General features: G+C 44.3%; 1 protein-coding gene and 1 non-coding gene across 2 annotated transcripts in view; one reads left to right on the top strand and one right to left on the bottom strand.

The window, feature by feature from the left end:
* Nucleotides 1–19,674, top strand: part of RETREG1 (reticulophagy regulator 1) — a 184,138-nt gene that overhangs the window by 9,702 nt on the left and 154,762 nt on the right. The gene's annotated exons all lie outside the window — the stretch shown is intronic.
* Nucleotides 17,405–17,510, bottom strand: LOC111750013 (U6 spliceosomal RNA). Its single transcript, XR_002785162.1, has one exon. It is a non-coding gene; the product is annotated as a U6 spliceosomal RNA (small nuclear RNA).

Genomic DNA, 19,674 nt, shown 5'->3' with positions numbered 1-19,674 from the left:
ATGCAATGTGCCTTTTAATTTCTTGACTGCTACTTCCATGGGTGTTGATTGTGTATCCAAGTAAAATGAAATCTTTTACAACTTCACTCATAGTTTATCATGATGTTACTTATTGGTCCAGTTGTAGGAATTTTTGTTTTCTTTAAGTTGAGGTATAATCCATACTGAAGGCTGTGGCCTTTGATCTTCATTAGTAAGTGCCTCAAGTCCTCTTCACTTTCTGCAAGCAAAGTTGTGTTATTTGCATAATGCAGGTTGTTAATGAGTCTTCCTCCAATCCTGATGCCCAGTTTTTCTTCATTTAGTCCAGCTTCTCAAGTTATTTGCTCAGCATACAGATTGAATAGGCATGGTGAACAGATACAGCCCTGACACACAGCTTTCCTGACCTTAAACCACGCAGTATCCCCTTATTCTGTTTGAACGACTGCCTCTTGATCTGTGTACAGATTCCTCATGAGCACAATTAAGTGTTCTGGAATTCCCATTCTCTGCAATGTTGTCCATAATTTGTTATGATCCACACAGTCGAATGCCTTTCCTTAGTCAATAAAACACAGGTAAACATCCTTCTGGTGTTTTCTCCTTTCAGCCAGTATCCATCTGACATCAGCAGTGAAATCCCTGGTTCCGTGACCTCTTCTAAATCCAGTTTGAGTTTCTGGTAGTTTCCTGTTGATATACTGCTGCAGCCACTTTTGTATGATCTTCAGCAAAATTTTGCTTTCAAGTGATATTAATGATATCATTCGATAATTTCAGCATTTGGTTGGGTCACCTTTCTTTGGAATAAAGGTGGATTTCTTCCAGTTGGTTGGCCAGGTAGCTGTCTTCAGGGTTTTCTTTTGTTATGTTAACAAGGTCATATCAGGGTAGTGTGAGCCCTAAACCTAATTGCTTCTGAGTTATAAAAATACCAGAATAGACACAGAGACACACCACAGGAGGGAAGACAGATGTCATGCCAAAGAACCAAGGTGTGTCGGGGCCTACCAATAAGGAATCTAAATGGTTGAGACCCTGATTTGGACTTTTAGCCTCCAGAACTGTGAGAAAATACATTTCTGTTCTTTAAAGCCACCTTCGTGGTATTTATGTTACAGCAGTGCTAGGTAACAAAGACGGTGACTGAACCTGCGTCTCTGGTGGTGGGCCTAAGACAGCTGGGTTTTCTCCAGCTCTCTGGGTGGCTCTGATGCATGCTCAGATTTGGAAACCACCGAGTTTGAGCACTTTCAGGTATTATGAGCTCTCTTCTCCATAAGGCAGCCCTTTCTGCCTACTGGAGTAGTAAATATTTTCCTTATGTTGAGTTAAGTCCACCTTTTGGTTCTTTGGAAACCCTGGTGGCATAGTGGTTAAGTGCTACAGCTGCTAACCAAAGGGTCGGCAGTTCAAATCCGCCAGGCGCTCCTTGGAAACTCTATGGGGCAGTTCTACTCTGTCCTATAGGGTCACTATTAGTCGGAATCTACTCGACGGCACTGGGTGCTGTGTATTGGTTCTTTATGCAGCTGCCCAGGATCAGTGCCCCCTAGATGCATACCTGTGGTATGGCAGGCATGGCGCGTGCCCTGGATGCCATTAGAAGGAGATGGGTGCCACTGAGCAGTTTCTATTAAGCTGGTCTGGCCCAGTGTCCTTCCTCAAACATGGTAGACGCAAGCGTAGGAGGGCCAGGGGTCAGAGGGCACAAGTCCAAGGGGGCTCTAGGTGAGGTATGGAATGACATTCTGAGGTGCCACAGATATGAGAGGCGCACGTCTGAGACAACTGGAAAAGAGTGGAAAGGTGTTTCTGCTGGCATTGTTGCCACTGTCAACGTCTATTCAACTTGAAATTGGAGGTGGGGTGCAACTTAAAGATTGCCCCTGGGTGCTCGTTACCCTGGCTATGCCCCTGCTGCCCACACCCCCCTTCCCTCAGGATAGTCCTCGGACCATTTCAACATTCATTTGTTCTCTGTTCCTGCTGCATCTTTTCCCTAGGAGAGAAATCCTGGGTTCCTTCCACTACTATTTTCCTGTATGGTTTCCAGAATCCTCTGAACGTGCTTCAGTTTATCTATAAAAAAAAAAAAAAAACTACTAAATTCCTCCTTAAATCACATTCCTGAGATGGTCTGACCAGTGTGTACTTTTTGCCTCATCCTGGACAACATCCGTCTAGTCACATGGCCTGAGATAGAATTTCTTTATTCCAATTGACAATGACTTCCTTTGACAGCAGTTATCGTTAACAATTATTAGACTCTGGTCTTAGTTAAATTAGGTTGTTCTTGTGTGCTGTCAAGTTGATTCTGACTCATAGCAACCCTATGTGACAGGATACAGCTGCTCCTTAGGGTTTTCTCAACTGTAATCTTTGCAGAAGTAGATTGCCAGATTTTTCTCTCATGGAGCTGCTGGGTGGGTTAGAGCTGACAACCTTTCAGTTAACAGTTGAGTGCTAAACGGTGTGTGTTACCAGGATTCCTTAGTCAAATTATAACTACTAAAATTATAATAAAATACGTTCATATTTAGCATCGTATTTAAATCTTTAGCAACCCAGTGAGGTGGGTATTACTCCACTGTACCCAAGAAGAAACTGAGGGCCCAAAGAAGTTAGGTGAATCCATCAAAGATGACTTAGCCCAGAGCTGTCCAATAGAATATGTATACCATGGCAGTGTTTTATATCCGCACTGTCTAATATCGTACGGCTAGCCATGTGTGGCTGTTGATCATTTGAAATGTGCCTCATGTGATTCATGAACTGTATATTTATTTTAAATTAAATTAAATTTAAATAATCAGACATGGCTAGTGGCTGCCATGTTGGATAATAGAGATCTAGATGGGGCTGTGTCTTCGTTTCCTACGGCACCCCGACCAAAGTACCACGAACTGGGTGTCTTAAAACAACAGAAATTGTCTTACAGTTCTGGAGAGTAGAAGTTGGAAACCAAGGTGTTGGCAGGGCTGGTTCCTTCTGGAGGGCTCTGAAGGAAAGTCTGTTCCTGGCCTCTCTTCTAGCTTCTGATGGTGGTTGGTGACCCTTGGCTTGTAGATACATCGTTCCTGTCTGCCTCTACTGTCACATGCTGTATTCCGTCTTTGTGCCTCTCTGTCTCCGTGTCTCTTCTCTTTTTGTAAGGACATCGGTCATAGTGGAGTAAAAACTACCCTATTCCAGGCTGCCTGGATGCCAACTTTACTGATCACGTCTACAAAGACTGTATTTCCAAGGAGGGTCATATTCATGGGTAGCAGGGATTAGCACCTCATTATATCTTTTTGGGGATACAATTTAGCCCATAACAGGCTGGGTCATGGAGCCACATCCTTTTTCTACAAATTCAGTGTTTTTCTGCTCCATCAGTCTAAAGAATGATAGGAGACAGATTATGTCACCCAGTGATTGGAGTTTACACTTTTTCAGTATTACCGAACTGCACTTTATGATTCTAGCATGTTGTCGTTAGAGTTACCTCCAAGTCATGGCAACCCCATCTACACAGAGTAGAACTGCTCCGTAGGGTTTCCAAGGCTGTGACCTTTCAGAAGGAGATCGCCAGGCCTGTCTTCTGAGGTGCCTCTGGGTGGGATCCAGCCTCCAACCTTTTGGCTAGTAGTTGAGCGCTTAACCATTTGCGCCACCCAAGGATTCCTGATTCCAGCATACCAAAACCAAAAACCAGACGCATTGCCATCGAGTCGATTTCAACTCATAGTGACCCTGTAGGACAGAGTAGAACTGCCCCATAGGGTTTCCAAGAACTGCTGACCTTTTTGGTTAGCAGCCAAGCTCTTAACCACTGCACCACCAGGGCGCTGATTCCAGCGTAGGGTGAAAACGCTTATGTAGGGAGGGGCTGCATCTGCAGAATAGGGGTCTATTCAGTCTGTTCATCAGTCCAGTTTCCTTGCCTTAGCCCTGTTCCATCTGGGCTGTCAACAGCGGTGGATCAGTCGGCTCTGTGCCCAGCAGAGTGCTGGGCCCGAGGAGGATATAGCAGCAGCCCAGGAACTGCTGTATCTTAGGAGACACATCAGGTTCAGATGAACCGGTTGAAAGAGTACATCACAGCTCCGAATCCTGTGCCACAGCCCCAGTGCTTTACAATTGAGAACAAAACAGAGATCGGGGGTTTGGAGTAGTTGGTGAAAGCTTCGTGGGACTTATTAGTAGGTATTATTTTTTTTTATAGTTTATTTTTGTTGTTGTTGAAATATACACAGTAGAACATACACCAATTCAACAATTTCCACATGTACAGTTCAGTGACATCAGTTGCATTCTTTAAGTTGTGCAGCTATTCTTACCCTCCTTTTGTGAATTTTTCCTCCCACATTAATGTAAACTCATTTCTCCCAGAGCTTCCTATCTAAACTTTTGAGTTGCTTTTGTTAACTCGATCCCTTAAGTAGTCCTTGGCCCTGGTGGTGCAGTGGCTAGGTGCTTGCCTGTTAACTGAAAGTTTGGCCGTTGGAACCCAACAGTGGCTTTACTGGAGCAAAGACCTGACTATGTGTTCCTGTAAAGATTACATCCGAAGAAACCCTACGGGCGGTTCTATTCTGTCATTCAGAATGGACTGTAAGGCAAGCAACAGTAACAACAGATAGTTCTTTAAAAGAGCACAATGCTCAGGGCAGATATTTACTCATTAAGCCAACCTATCTTTCATTAGTAAAGAACCTATTTTCGGTCTCCTTATGTGCATGCAAAAGCCAGACAATGAATAAGGCTGAAGAAGAATTGATGCATTTGAATAATGGTGTTGGTGAAGAATGTGAATATACCGTGGACTGCCAGAAGAATGAGCAGATCTGTCTCGGAAGAAGTACAACTGGATGCTCTGGAAGGAACGGTGGCAAACTTTGTCTCGCACACTTTGGACTTGTTATCAGGAGGGACCAGTCCCTGGAGAAGGACATTTATATGCTTGATTAAGTAGACAGTCAGCGAACGAGAGGAAGACCCTCAACAAGATGGATTGACACAGTGGCTGCAACAATGGACTCAAGCGTAGCAACAATTGCGAGGATGGCACAGGACTGGGCAGTGTTTTGTTCTGTCGTACATGGGGTCACTATGAGTCGGAGTTGACTTGATGGCGCCTAACAACAACAACGTTTGGTTTGAAGAAGACTCCACAGGGTATTTTTGGTTTAAGGTTTAAAGATTATCTCAGGGCGGTAGTTTCGAGGGTTCAGCATAGGCATAATTTAAAAGAGGTTTCCACATGGGACAATCCAGGAGTACAGGGAGAATGAGCCCTTGATGTTGGCGGAATGGGGAGACTCCTCTGGTTCATGCTGAGGGTCTGTCTTGGGGAGCAGGGGGTGTATATTCTTTGTCTTGGATGCATGGCACAAGCGGAGAGAGGGTCTCTGTGACACTGTAGATGTTTAGAAAGGTCTTGTGAGCTGGAGGAGAGCAGAGTGGGGTTGCTTGAAAGGGCCTTGCCATATCGAGAAGGCTCAGTTCACTTGAAAATAGTCACGGGCATCTTTTTATATTTAGCATCCAGCACGTGTTTCTGGAGCAGTGGCCTCGTGGGCTGTCTGTGTGACACAGTGACTCCTTTCTGAGCTCTCCTGTACATACAGTTCTTCTCTCACCTTGGGACCTTATTGTTAGCTGCCGTTGAATCATGGTGACCCCACGCACAATGGGATCGGACTGTTGTGATCCATAGGGTTTTCACTGGCTGATCTTTGGAAGTAGGTCACCAGACCTTTCTCTCTAGTCTGTCTTAGTCTGGAAGCTCCACGGAAAGCCGTTCGGTACCCCAGCAACATGCAGTCCTCTACTGGCAGGTGGTGGCTGCCTGTGAGGCGCATTGGCTGGGAACTAAACCCAGGACTGCTGCGTGGAGGGCGAGGATTCTACCACTGAACCATCCCCATGGGAACTTAGCACCAGGAGATGCTGGTTGCGGACCTAAGAAATAGGACTGCTTTGACCAGGTGTGTGCTTTCTCTTGGAGACCCTGGTGGCATAGTGGTTAAGACCTATGGCTGCTAACCAAAAGGTCAGCAGTTCGAATCCACTAGGCACTCCTAGGAAACTCTGTGGGGCAGTTCTCTGTCCTGTAGGGTCGCTATGAGTTGGAATCGACTCGACAGCAGTGGGTGGGTGGGTGCCTACTCTTGAAACACATCCATTTTGTCTTTCTGTCGTAAAAACTACAAAGCTCAAAGCCAGTTTTTGGTTCATCTGTAGTGATTTTGCATAATTTTGTGGCTGTATTGTTTGGGTAATAACTTTACCTCAGCTTCATTTTGCTCTTCCTTTTTTTTTAAACACGTATTGTTGCGTATGAACATTTTTAGCTGCCTGATTGATCCAAATGAGTACAAATAAATGAGGTGTGTCATTATTAACTAGGTGCTGGGAATACAGTGATGACTAAGACACGCCTTGATCCCTGCTGAGAGAAACAGATTAATAAGCCCATAATTATAATGTAGTGTTAGGCTGAGAGTGCTCAATTGCCAGACAGAGGCCACAAAGAAGCAGTAGGATTTCCCGAGGCAGAGAGTGAGTGGGAGTGGAGGATGGGGAGGAGGAGGGAAGACCAGGATGTCAGAAGTGGAAGAACACTGATGTATATTGAGTAGCTTTTACGTACTTGATGCTCGTTTAAATTCTAACAAATAACTGCAGTGTAGAAGCGTGAACAGGACATGCACAGTAATACTCAGCAAATATTTACTGAAACATAGGAATACGCATAGATGTGAGGTCCCTGGTGGTGCAAGTGGTTTGCTCTCAGCTTCTAACCGAAAGGTTGGTGGTTCGAATCCACTCAGCAGCACCTCAGAAGGAAGACCTGGCAATCTGTTTCCATGAGATTACAGCCTTCTGCCCTCCCCCTACCCCCCCAAAAAAAAACACCGTATGGAGCTCAGTTCTACTCTGAAGCACATGGGGTCACCATGAGTCGGAATCAACTTGACGGCAACAGGTTTGCTTTTTCAGTATATATACGTGTTGCGGTTGAGTTGATTCCAACTCATAGCGACCCTGTAGGATAGAGTTCTGACATGTCTGTTAGTTAAACCAGTTGCCATCAAGTTGATTCTGATTCATGGGTCCTGTGTGTGTCAGAATAGAACTATGAGCTGTAGCGTTTGCAATGGCATATTTTTTTGGAAGTAGGTTGCCAGGCTTTTCTTCTGAGGTGCTTCTGGGTGGACTCAAACTGCCAACCTTTTGGTTAGCACTTGGGTGTGTTAATTGTTTGCACCACTATGTGTGTGTATATATATATATATATATATATTTAGAGAGAAAGAAAGGCAGAAAGGGAGGTGTGATGGGAAGGCAAGGGGGGTGGAGAGGAGGGTAGTTCGTATCCTAGGGGAATATCTAAAGGTGAGGTTGGAAAAAGAGGTTGGGGCCAATTTATGAAGTGGCTACTACTGGGCTATGCCAAGGAATTTGGGAAATGCCAACTAACAGTCTCTATCTGGAGATTTTATAACTACTATCATTGTTTCCTTTCTTTCAAGACCTCCATTCAAAAATCCTCCAAATATTTATTGGGTATCAACTATATATCAACAGTCTCTAGGTGCTAGGGATAAAACAGTGGACAAAAATGTAAGATGCTTGTTCTCACGGAGCTTATGTTCTAGGGACGGAAGTGGTGGAAGAAAGGCAATAAACAAGCATACGAAAGGCTTGGAAGTGAAGAAAACTGAAGCAGCGGGGACAGGGGACAGAGAGTGTCAGGGAGGTGTTACTTTGCTGCAGTGTTCAGTGCTGACCTCTCTGAGGAAGTGACATTGAGCAGAGTCCAGATGAGGACATCAGGGAATTAATCCATAGAAGGTGGGATGTTCCAGGCAGAGGGAACAGTGGGTGCAAAGGCTCTGGGCTGGGAGTGGGATTGGGTGTTTGTGGAAGAGCAAGGAAACCAGTGTGGCTGGAGCTGGGGAGCGACGGGGAGGCACTGTTTAGCTTAGAACTTCCTGCTACGACTGAGCCAAATTCTGCTCCTCAGCTTTCCACTGGCCACTCCTGATGAATTAGAGGAGCCCAGGGTGGGAGGAATGAGCCATGGTGGCACAGTGGTTAAGCACTTAGCTGCTAACCAAAAGGTTGGTGGTTCGAACCCACCAGCCGCTCTATGGGAGAAGGATCTAGCAGTCTGCTTCCATGAAGATTTACAGCCTTAGAAACCCTATGGGGCAGTTCTACTCTGTCCTGTAGGGTTGTTATGAGTCAGAATTGACTTGATAGCAATGGGTGAGTTCTGGGGCAAGAGGGATAGGTCAGTGGGTAGCGCAAACAGTTTGTGCTTGAGTGCTAACCAAAAGTTTGGCAGTTTGAATCCATCCAGCAGTGCCATGGAAGAAAGGCTTGGCAACCTATGTCCATAATAATATAGCCATTGGAAACCCTATGGAGCGTAGTTCTACTCTGAAACACTTGGGGTCTCTGGGAGTTGGAGTTGACTCTACGGCAACAGATTTGTTTTTTGGGGCAGCTTAGGGAGAGGAGGAAACACTAGTGGCATAGTGGTTAAGTGCTATGGCTGCTAACGAAAAGGTCGGCAGTTTGAATCTGCCAGGTGCTCCTTGGGAACTCTATGGGGCAGTTCTACTGTGTCCTGTAGGGTCGCTATGAGTTGGAATTGACTCGACGGCAGTGGGTTTTTGGTTAGGGAGAAGAGACTGGTTAGAGGACTTTTTCAGAAGTTATATGGTGGTAAGAGGCCGAACATGGCAGTGGCAGCGGGGATGGGAAAGAAGACATGGCCTCAGAGATTCTGAAGGGAAAAATTAGAGGCCTGAGTGATTTCCTGGGTGGGGGAAGAGAGAGAGGCGGAAGAATGTTTGGGTTAGGAGTGTGATACATGGGAGTTGTTGCAGCAGGTTGGGGCAGGTGGGGAGGAGGGCGCTATGCCCAGTTTTGGGGATGCTGAATTGGATGTGCTGGTGGGGAATGAAATAAGTCATTGCAGGGTTGATTATAGGGGGTGATGCACAAGGTACAGGTTAGACTAAACTATAGATTTGGGTGTGTGGGTGTTGGGTTGTTTTTGGCTTTGGGAGTGTGTAAAATCCCTAGGGAACATTTGTTGGGTGATATGAGAAGAGAGCCTGGGCCCACGTTGAGGAAAACCGACCTTATCCAGAGTTCAGAGCATCAGGGAGCCCCAGGAGAGAGCTGTTTCAAGAAGCCAACCCAGGTAACAATGGAAGTCATCTGGCATCGGGCTTGTGATTGCTCCTTCCAGGCCTTGTAGTTGTCATTATTAGTTGCCGTTGGCTCTGGGGCAGGAGGAGATGTTACCTTGTCCCGCTCCATCTTCAGGACCTTAGCGAGAGCAGGGGCATGGCATTTCCAGACCTCTCCAGCAGGGTCACAGGATTCCCTCTTCCCTCCTCCACGTCACCACCTCCTGGCAGCAGCGTCATGGATTGGTCTCAGTGGAGCACAGGGCTGCATGCTGTATTCCTGGGACCCTCTGTGGCTTGGTCCTCCAGGCTAGCCCCTGACTTGGTAAGTGGGAGATCACTGTACCAAAAAGAATTGGTCAACATTTAGCCATTTCAGGAGGTAGCCTATGATCAGGAACCGATGGTACTGAAGGAAGAAGTCCAAGCTGCATTGAAGGCATTGGTGATAAACAAGGCTCCAGGAATTGACGGAATACCAATTGAGATCTTCTGACAAACGAATGCAGTGTTGGAGGTGCTCGCTCATCTCTGCCAAAAATTTGGAAGACAGCTACTTGGCCAACCCACTAGAAGAGATCCATATTTGTGCCCATTCCGAAGAAAGGTGATCCGAGAGAATGCTGAAATTATCGAACAGTATCATTAATACCACACACAAGTAGAATTTTGCTGCAGCAGTACATCAACTGGGAACTGCCAGAAATTCAAGCTGGATTCAGAAGAGGACATGGATATCATTGCTGATGTCAGCTGGATCCTGGCTGAAAGCAGAGAATACCAGAAAGATGTTTACCTGTGTTTTACTGACTATGCAAAGGCATTTGACTGTGTGGATCACAACAAATTATGGCTGACATTGGAAAGAATGGGAATTCCAAAGCATTTAATTATAATTGTGCTCATGTGGAACCCATACATAGACCGAGGGACAGTTGTTAGAATAGAACAAGTGGATACTGCATTGTTTAAAATCAGGAAAGGTGTGTCAGGGTTGTATCCTTTCACCGTACTTATTCAATCTGTATGCTGAGCAAATAATCTGAGAACTTGGACTATATGAAGAAGAACAGGGCATCAGGATTGGAGGAAAACTCATTAACAACCCGTGATACGCAGATGACACAACCTTGCTTGCAGAAAGGGAGGAGGACTTGAGGCACTTACTGATGAAGATCAAAGACCACAGCCTTCAGTATGAATTGCACCTCAACATAAAGAAAAGAAAAATCCTCAAAGCTGGACCAATAAGCAACATCACAATAAATGGAGAAAAGATTGAAGTTGTCAAGGATTTCATTTTACTTGGATCCGCAGTCATTGCCCATGGAAGCAGCAGACAAAAAATTAATGGTCAGCCTCTATTCCTTAGCCTCAGGTGTTGACATGGCAGAAAAAACCCAGAACAAAGGCCAAATGGATTTCTACAGGTGATTCCACACTTTGTAGTATTAAATTTAGTATCATGGTCACACCTATCCTGTATTAGTTTAACATAAAACATTTTATGAGAAATTTCCTATTTAGTAAGGAAGCTAGATAAAATGGGCCCGTGGTATCCACGTAACAACACAGACTTACTTTTAAAAATGTAACACTCAGGTATTTCCAAAGAGTTGTCAGAAAGATTTGTTGCAATGTTCTTTGTTTCTCTGCTGATTTCAGCTTCTTTGGGAAGGAAATAATCTGTAGGTATCTCTCTCTCTATATATAAAAAGATATACACATATATATCTATATGTAGTGCTTTAGATGAAGGTTTACAGAGCAAATTTAGTTTCTCGTTAAACAGTTAATACACATATTTCTTTGTGACATTGGTTGCCAACCCCACAAAATATCAACACTCTCAGTTTCTCGACCTTGAGTTCCCTATTACCAGCTTTCCTGTCCCCTCCTGCCTTTAGTCCTTGCCCCTGGGCTGGTGTGCCCATTTAGTCTCGTTTTGTTTTATGGGTCTGTCTAACCTTTGGCCAAAGGGTGAACCTCAGGAGTGACTTCTGTACTCAGTTAAAGTGGTATCTGTCAGGCCAGTAAATCTGGCCTTTTTTTGTGAGTTAAGATTTTGTTCTACATTTTTCTCCAGCTCTATCCGGGACCCTCTATTGCAATCCCTGTCAGAGCAGTCAGTGGTGGTAGCCGGGCACCATGTAGTTGTGCTGGACTCAGTCTGGTGGAGGTTGTGGTCCGTTAGTCCTTTGGACAAATCTTTGCCTTGTGTCTTTAGTTTTCTTCATTCTCCCTTGCTTCAGACAGGGTGGGACCAGTAGAGGGAAAGAAGTACTTTTGACTCGAGAGTAAATAACAATTCCCAAGTGAAAACACACTTTGCAGTGTGAGGCCTCTTCCTTGCTCCTGATAGTGATGTTAGAATGGAGAAAAGAGGCAGCCAGCCTCTCAGCTCTTTCCAGACGCTGACCGACTGATGAAACCTTTCATTTGAAAGATAAACTCAGATGGTGACAAGAGTTCGCCTAAATTGTGGCTACGCAGGCACACTGTTTCTAGATAAACCAATTTGGTTACTGTGTATTGAACTCGTTTCCTTTGGACACACTTTGTGGCTCCCTTTCTGTGACCTTGTATGATTTTACTGCGTGATACCTGCAGTGATAATTGATGCCAACAGTGACCGTTTATTGAGCTCCTACTATGCTGAGCACTTGACATAGTTATTTTACTTAATTCTCAAACTACATGCAAGGTGTCTTTGGACCCATTTTGCAGATGGGGTGTTGAGGCTCAGCATGTAAGCAAACTTGCACCAAAATGACAGTATGCAGTAGAGCTTGGATTCCAACCAAGTGTGTGTGTGCACGTGCGCATGCGTGTGTATGTGTGTATATATATATATATGTATGTGTATGGAGCCCTGGTGCAGTGGTTGGAGCCCTGGTGGTGTAGTGGTTAAGAGCTCAGATGCTCACCAAAAGGTTGACAGTTTGAATCCACCAGCCCCTCCTTGGAAACCCTATGGGGCAGCTCTACTCTGTCCTATAGAGTCACTGTGAGTCGGAATTGACTGGACAGCAATGAGTTTGGTTTTTTTTTGGTTTGGTGCAGTGGTTAAGGGCTTGGCTACTAACCAAGAGATCACCAGTTCGAATCCACCAGCTCCTCCTTGGAAACCCTGTAGGAGAGTTCTACAGAGATACGTATAAATTTCCCAGTGAGCTAGGTGGTAGCACAAGGTAGGTTGTAGTTTAAAATTACAGCGTGCGTCTTAGGTCATGCCTTATCTATTCTGTCTTCCGGAGGACAAAGTTAATTTACTTCTCAAATGAAACATCAGTTCTCTTTCATACAGCTTGCTATCTCTGTCTGCTTTAGAGAAAGAAGCTAATTTATTTTTCAAAGGAAAATGTTGGCATCAACCAAGGCATGGTTTCTGCAGAGCCCCCCCCCCCCCGCCCCCAGCCACTTTTGGTTCTGTTTTAGGCACTAATTACCTACAGCGGGTGTGGATTTCTTTCAGTGGGCAAATGGTACAGCTTCATCATGTTTCACTTCCTGTTTGTGTCTGCCCTTTTGATCCAGGAAGGGTTCTTTCTACACAGGTAAACCATCGTGTGGACTCTGCCTGCTCTTAGGTGAGCTTACAACTTTGTGGTCTGTAGTGGTAAACTATGCAGTTGGGATGTGATCCTCGGGGAATCTAGTGTTTGCAAAAATGACATCTTTAAGGAACACTTTTGCCGTATCCTGGGTGGTATTGGATTGGTCATCTGGCTTTGATGATGGTGTTTGTATTCAAAGAGTACAAGAGGATGTCATTGTTGTGAGTTGCCGTCGAGTCGGTTCCAACCCACGGTGACCCCACGTATAACAGAACCAAATATTGCCTGGTCTTGTGCCATCTTCATGATCGGTCTTTGGTATGCTTGAGTTCGTTGTTGTGGCCGCTGTGTATTTTGAGTGTCTTCCAACTGAGGGGATTCACCTAGAGGGTTGTCTTTCAGCAGTATATCAGACACTGTTCTGTTGTGACCCAAACGGTTTTTGTTGGCTGAGTTTTGAAAGTAGGTTGCCAGGGCTTTTTGCCTGGTCTATCTTTGCCTGGGTGGCACTGTTGGTATTTGAAATATCAGTTGAATAGCTTCCAGCATCACAGCAAAATGCAAGCCACCACAGTAAGACAAACTGACGGACAGGTGGTGGTTCTCCTAGGAGGGGTATGAAATGGTAGCCGGCTTCCCACTGAGTCTGGGGCTTGGCCCAACCCTGAATGCCACCCCCAGGGAGACTGCAGGGCTCCCTGGGGACATTTGGAGTTGAGAAGAGAAAGGCAACTTGATTGTTATGGCACCAAGGTTAGGACTGATTGAAGATCTGTGATGCTTTTGGCTTTGATGTTGAAAACATAGTGACATGCCAGTGAATCATAATGATAATATAATCCAAAACTGATATGCCCTGAGTACTTGCTCTGGGGCAGATGTTTTAAGCAGTTCACATGTATTATCTCTCAGTCTGTGTCTTAGTCATCTAGTGCTCCTGTAACAAATACCACAGTGGACAGCTTTGACAAAGAGAAATTTATTATCTCATAGCCTAGGAGGCCAGAAGTCCAAATTCAGGGTGCCAGCTCCAGGGGAATGCTTTCTCTCTAAACTCTGGGGAAAGGTCCTTGTCATCAGTCTTCCGTGGTGGAAGAGCTTCTCAGTACAGGGACCCTGGGTCCAAAAGACCTGTATTCTCCTGGCTCTTGTTTCTTGATAGTATGAGGTCCCCCATGTCTCTCTGCTCGCTTTTCTCTGTTATATCTCAAAAGAGATTGACTTAAGACATAATCTAATAAAGTATTTCAGTATTGTAGATTGAGTTCTGCCTCATTAACATAACTGCCGATAATCCCACCTCATTAACATCATAGAGGCAGGATTTACAATACATAGGAAAATCACATCAGATGACAGAATGGTGGACAGTCACACAGTACTGGGAATCATGGCCTAGCCAAGTTGACCGATATTTCTGGGGGACATATTTCAATCCGTGACAATCTCTGTACAACAACCATATGAGAAGGTATAGGTATCCTTACTGATATTCCCATTTTACAGATGATACTGAGGCCCGGAGACGTTGACAACTTGCCAAGGGCATATAGCTCATGTGTGCTGGGTCCTGGTTGACACCCAGGTAGTCTGACTGCAGGGTTTGCCCTGGGCTCATGGGGTTGTATTGTCCGTTAATTGCAGTTTGAGAGTCTGCTTGTTCAATATTTTTTCCATGTCACTTGGTAGAAATGTATTTCTCTGTAGTTGGTCCAACTATTGATTTATGATTTCTACTACAGGTAGCCCCCCAACTTACTATGGGGTTCTGTACTAATGACTTCATTGTAAGTCTGTTCTGACATAAGAAGAGTACCTCTTTTTTTTTTTAGTTTTCATTGTTATTGTCCTTTATAAATCCGATTTTTATTTGTCTTTGGGGGTTGGAAACATTACATGTAAACTTATAGGTAGTGATAACATCAGGAATCTATGCGGTGCAACATTGTATGTAGTATGTATTAACTAATGATAAGATTAAAAAAAAAAAAGGTGGTCGCAAGTGTGGGTCATTGTAACTGCAATACGTTGTAAGTCGAGGACTACCTCTATTTAGGTGCGCAGGGAATCAGCCACAGGGATCCTGTGTTTAGATCTCCAGGGTAAGCTTATAGTATTTCTTTGTGCCTTTTGTACTTCCAGATCTCACCATTTGCTTGTCATACAAAAGCTGCTTATGAGTTTTGCAGTCCATCCTCCAGGTGAATGGAGTTGAACTCAAGGCTTCTGTGTTGCACATCTTCAAGGGGCTTCCACATAGACAGCAGTATCAGTGGCGCCCCCTGGAGTTGTGCAGTGATGCAGCGCTGGGTGGATCTTGTGGGCTTCGCTGAGTTGTGCCTTGAAGGGTGGGCGTCAGGCCAGGCAAAGAGCATGCTTTCCTGGAACAGGCTGTGACCCTAGAAAACGTTTTATTCTGCCCTCAAATCGGCTCCTGACTCATGGTGACCCCGAGTACAATCGAACAAAGCTCTGCCCAGTCCTGCACCATCCCTATGATCAGTTGAAGATTGGACTGTTGTGATCCATAGCGTTATCATTGGCTGATTTTTGGAAGTAGATTGCAAGGCCTTTCTTCCTAGTCCATCTCAGCCTGGAAGCTCCGCTGAAACCTGTTCAGCATCATAGCAACATGCAAGCCTCCACTCACAGACGGGTGGTGACCCTGCATGAGGTGCACTGGCTGGGAATTGAACCCAGGTCTCTCTCATGGAAGACGAGAATTCTACCACTGGACCGCCAGTGCTTCATCAGTCGTAGAATAGGCTGTACTTAATTGAACCAAACAAAGAAACAAACAAATAAAAAAAACCAAACCTACTGCCATGGAGTCGATTCTGGCTCATAGTGACCCTGTAGGACAGGGTAGAACTGCCCCATTGGGTTTCCAAGGCTGTAATCTGTGGAAGCAGACTGCCGTATCTTTCTTCCGTGGAGCAGCTGGTGGGTTTGAACTCGGTTGAGCACCTCACCACTGTACCACTAGGGCTCCTTAATTGAACCAAAATGCCCAGAGAAGCCCTACCTTGGCCTTGTTAGCACAGCACTCAGAACAAATGTCCTAACTGGTCGCAGGCTAAGATGCAGTGAGTTTGGAGAGTGTTAACTGCTGTTTATGTTTTAGGTTTGGTTTGGAGCTTAATGCTACATAGGTGCCAAATACGATTTGTCAGCTTCCAAAAACTCACCCTGGCACTTTTGCTTGTGTTTTGCCTGTCTGCGTAGCTCAGAAAGAAATGTGCACCTAGAGTAGCAGATTGCAGCGTAGGAATCATAGAACAAATTGGACAAAATCACCTAGAATCCCGAGCTCTCCAGCTCTTTGCAGGTAGTAATGTGTTTTCAGTGTTTCAGATGACCTGGTGGAGGATATTTACTTAAATTCTGCGATAAAGTTGTAGGAGTCCCTGGGTGGTGCAGGCAGTTAACTTGCTCACTGCTAACCAAAAGCTTGGTGGTTCGAGTCCACCCAGAGGCGCCTGGAAAGAAAGGCCTGGTGATCTACTTCCAAAAAATCAGCCACAGAAAACCCTGTGGAGTCCAGTTCAACTCTTGATACCCACGGGTCGCCATGAGTCAGAATCCACTCGACAGCAACGTTGTTTTTTGTTCAAATTTTTATGATTCAGTTACACTGGCTTTGACCTAGTAAACACATCATTGGTTTTGTTACCAGCTAACACCTTTCAAAAGAAGACATCCGTGTGATGAAATAAAAGGTAGGGAACCTTTGCTGTACTTTAACCACCCCATTTTACAGATGAAGAATACTGGGTCCCACAGTCCCGTGGTGAGCTGGTGATAACAACACTGCTAATATTAGAGTCTCCTGACCCCTTTTTAAAATACGTGCTGCTGGCTGGTTGAAGCAGTGACCATGATGAAACCTGGGAAAGCCGAAGAATGATGTTCCCATGTGCCAGAATCACTGATCAGATTTTATAGCTCCGTGTTGATTTGAGTACCTCTTGGGAGCCTTGGGAGCTGAGAATGGGTGTATTGCCAGATCTTGTCATGGTTTTCCAGAACCCTCAAAGCTTCCAAGCTGTGGGCTTCAGATATTTGCCTCAAAATTCCCTGTTGCTATCTGCCTGCCTCACAAATGAGCCAGGGTTTGTCGAAAGTCACTCCTTCCCGGGAAAAGTGTGAGGGCTTTGTCTTGGTCTCAGTAGTAATAGCTTGCTTTTGACAACATCTGCCTGAAAAAAGGTGTTTAACAGCCAGTGCTCCACCACCATCTGTCAGTTTGTCGTACTGTGGTGGCTTGTGTGTTGCGTGTGGTGGCTGGTGATGCTGGAAGCTATGCCACTGCTATTTCAAATACAAGCAGGGTTACCCATGGTGGACAGGTTTCATTAGCCAGTGAAAATTCGTAGGTCACAACAGAACATTGTCCGACATGCTTGCCTTGGGTACGTCATCAGGAGAGATCAATCGCTAGAGGAGGACATCGTGTCTAGTGAAGTAGAGGGCCAATGTGGGCATGGGAGACCCTAGGTGAGGTGGATTTGCGTAATAGCTGCAACAGTGGACTTGAACATGATTGTGAGGTTGACGCAGGACTAGGCAGTGTTTTGTTGTGTTGTACCTAAGGTCGCCATGGGTCAGAGTCAAATCGATGGCAGCTGAAAACAACAACAAAGATAATGCCAGTTTCTTTTCTTTTTTTGAAATATGGAATGCTTCATGAATTTGCATGTCATCCTTGTGCAGGGGCCATGCTAATTTCTCCGTATCATTCCAATTTTCGTGTATGTGCCGCCGAAGCGAGCACAATGCCAGTTTTTTGTTGTTGTACTTTAGATGAAGGTTTACAGAACAAACTAGTTTCTCATTAAGCAGTTAGTACACATATTGTTTTATGACATTTGTTAACAACCCCATGACATGTCAACGCTCTCTCTTCTCAACCTTAGGTTCCCTATTACCAGCTTTCCTGTCCCCTCCTGCGTTCTAGTCCCTTCCCCAGGGCTGGTGCGATCCTTTAGTCTTGTTTTGTTTTATGGGCTTGTCCAATCTTTGGCTGAAGGGTGAACCTCAAGAGTGACTTCATTACTGAGCTGAAAGGGCGTGTAGGGGCCATACTCTCAGGGTTTCTCCAGTATCTGTCAGGCCAGCAAGTCTGGTCGCCATTTTCTTTTGAATGATGAATGTACTGTTACTCCGGAAAACCTTTCATAGGGGATATTCTTATAAACTGAAAACATGGTTACTATTCAGAGGAAGCATTTTTATATGTTTTAGAACTACAAATTGGTTTGTGTGGAAAACTGACTCAAAGAAGACACTATTTTACAGGGTTAATAGTCTACATGAACCACAACCTCTCTACCCTGAGACCAGAACTAGATGATGCCCAGCTACCACTACTGACCATTCTTATCAGAGCCACAACAGATGAATTTTGATAAAATGAAGAAAAACGTGAAACAGAACCTAAAAATCTTAGGAAAAAAAATCAGGCTTACTGGACCAGTCAAGACTGGAGGTCACCCTGAGACTGTTGCCCTGTGCTGCTCTTTAAATGTTGAACTGAAACTAGCCCCTCTGGTCACTTTTTAGCTAAATAACAGTTACCAAAAAAATAAAGAATATCACCCTCGAGTACTGTGCTCCTTTAAAAAATCATTTATGTGAGACCAAACAGTCAACAATTACTTTAAAACAAAATTAGAATGTAAGGGGCAGGGAGGGAAACTAGGTTAACGGAAGTAGAACAACCAGAATGGTTGTGAAGGAAGTAACCAGGGTCACTGAACAATTTGTGTAGAAATTGCTGAATGGGAACCTAAAGTAGTGTGTAAATCTTCATCAAAAACACAATAAAGTATTACTAAAAAAAAATTGATACTGTGTTTGCTAAAACACCAAGACCTGTGAAAACAGACATGGTTAATAATTATATTAGTTATTGTAACCCAGCTTGAGGCCTTTTTTTGTTAGTAAAATCTAAGATGGCTGTTGACCTCTCGTTAAAGTTTTCCCATAGCTGTTACGCAATATATACACTGAGTTCATAAACAAAAAACATACGTGCACTCGGTGTTTAAAAAGTCAGCCTTTTGTGCAAAACAAAAACAAGATACAGAGCTAGCCAACAGTTAAAATAGCATAGCTTAGGGGGCCCGGTGCAGAAGGCTGCAGCCGCTATAAATGTGTACATGTCACTTGTACCCTGAGAGGGGAATTTCAGTGAGTCAGAAATTGAAGGCTTTGTGGTCTCTGTCTCATGGTCTCATGAGTTCTATAAAGTCCAAGTCCCTGTGTGTGTGTGGAAGAAATGGCTTCTAAGCTGAAGGGCAGCACATGAAACTTACTGCAGTTGAGTTTCTGAAACCACAATGGTTATATCTTAGAGTATTGACTGTATTATGGAAACCTTTTTCATCTTTTTAGGAATGAGTGTGTATCTTCTTGTATACCTTTTGAATTTAACTTCTAAATACCTTCTGCATAAATTAAAAACAACAGCTTGCATCAATGTAACATCTGTAAAACCAACCAAACCAAACTCGTTGCCATTGAGTCAATTCCAACTCCTGGTGACCCTATAGGGCAAAGCAGAACTGCCCCGTAGGGTTTCCAAGGAGTAGCTGGTGGATTCGGACTGCCTATCTTTTGGTTAGCAGCCGAGCACTTAACCACTGCGCTACGAGGGCTCTGTGTTATCTATAATATCATGAATTTTAGTGAACCAATTTATTATGGTAATTTATGAAAATTAACTTTTTCTTATAACAGATGTCTAAATTATTGAAAGATATTTAACAGTAAGATTTCCCTTTTGTCTCAAGTTCCACATTTAATTATCAGAATAGGTTTTAGGATATAAGTAGAAGTATTATAATTTAAAAATTGCTTTTCTGTTCTTTCAATTCACTAATGTTAATGGTAGCGTTAATTTATCAGAACAGAAATCTGGAAAAATTTTCATTTTT

This window comes from Loxodonta africana, chromosome 2, assembly GCF_030014295.1.
Source record: "Loxodonta africana isolate mLoxAfr1 chromosome 2, mLoxAfr1.hap2, whole genome shotgun sequence".
In the NCBI taxonomy this organism is placed as follows: domain Eukaryota; kingdom Metazoa; phylum Chordata; class Mammalia; order Proboscidea; family Elephantidae; genus Loxodonta; species Loxodonta africana.
The sequence above is the reverse complement of the archived record's forward strand: the minus strand, read 5'-3'. Positions and strand labels throughout refer to the sequence as shown.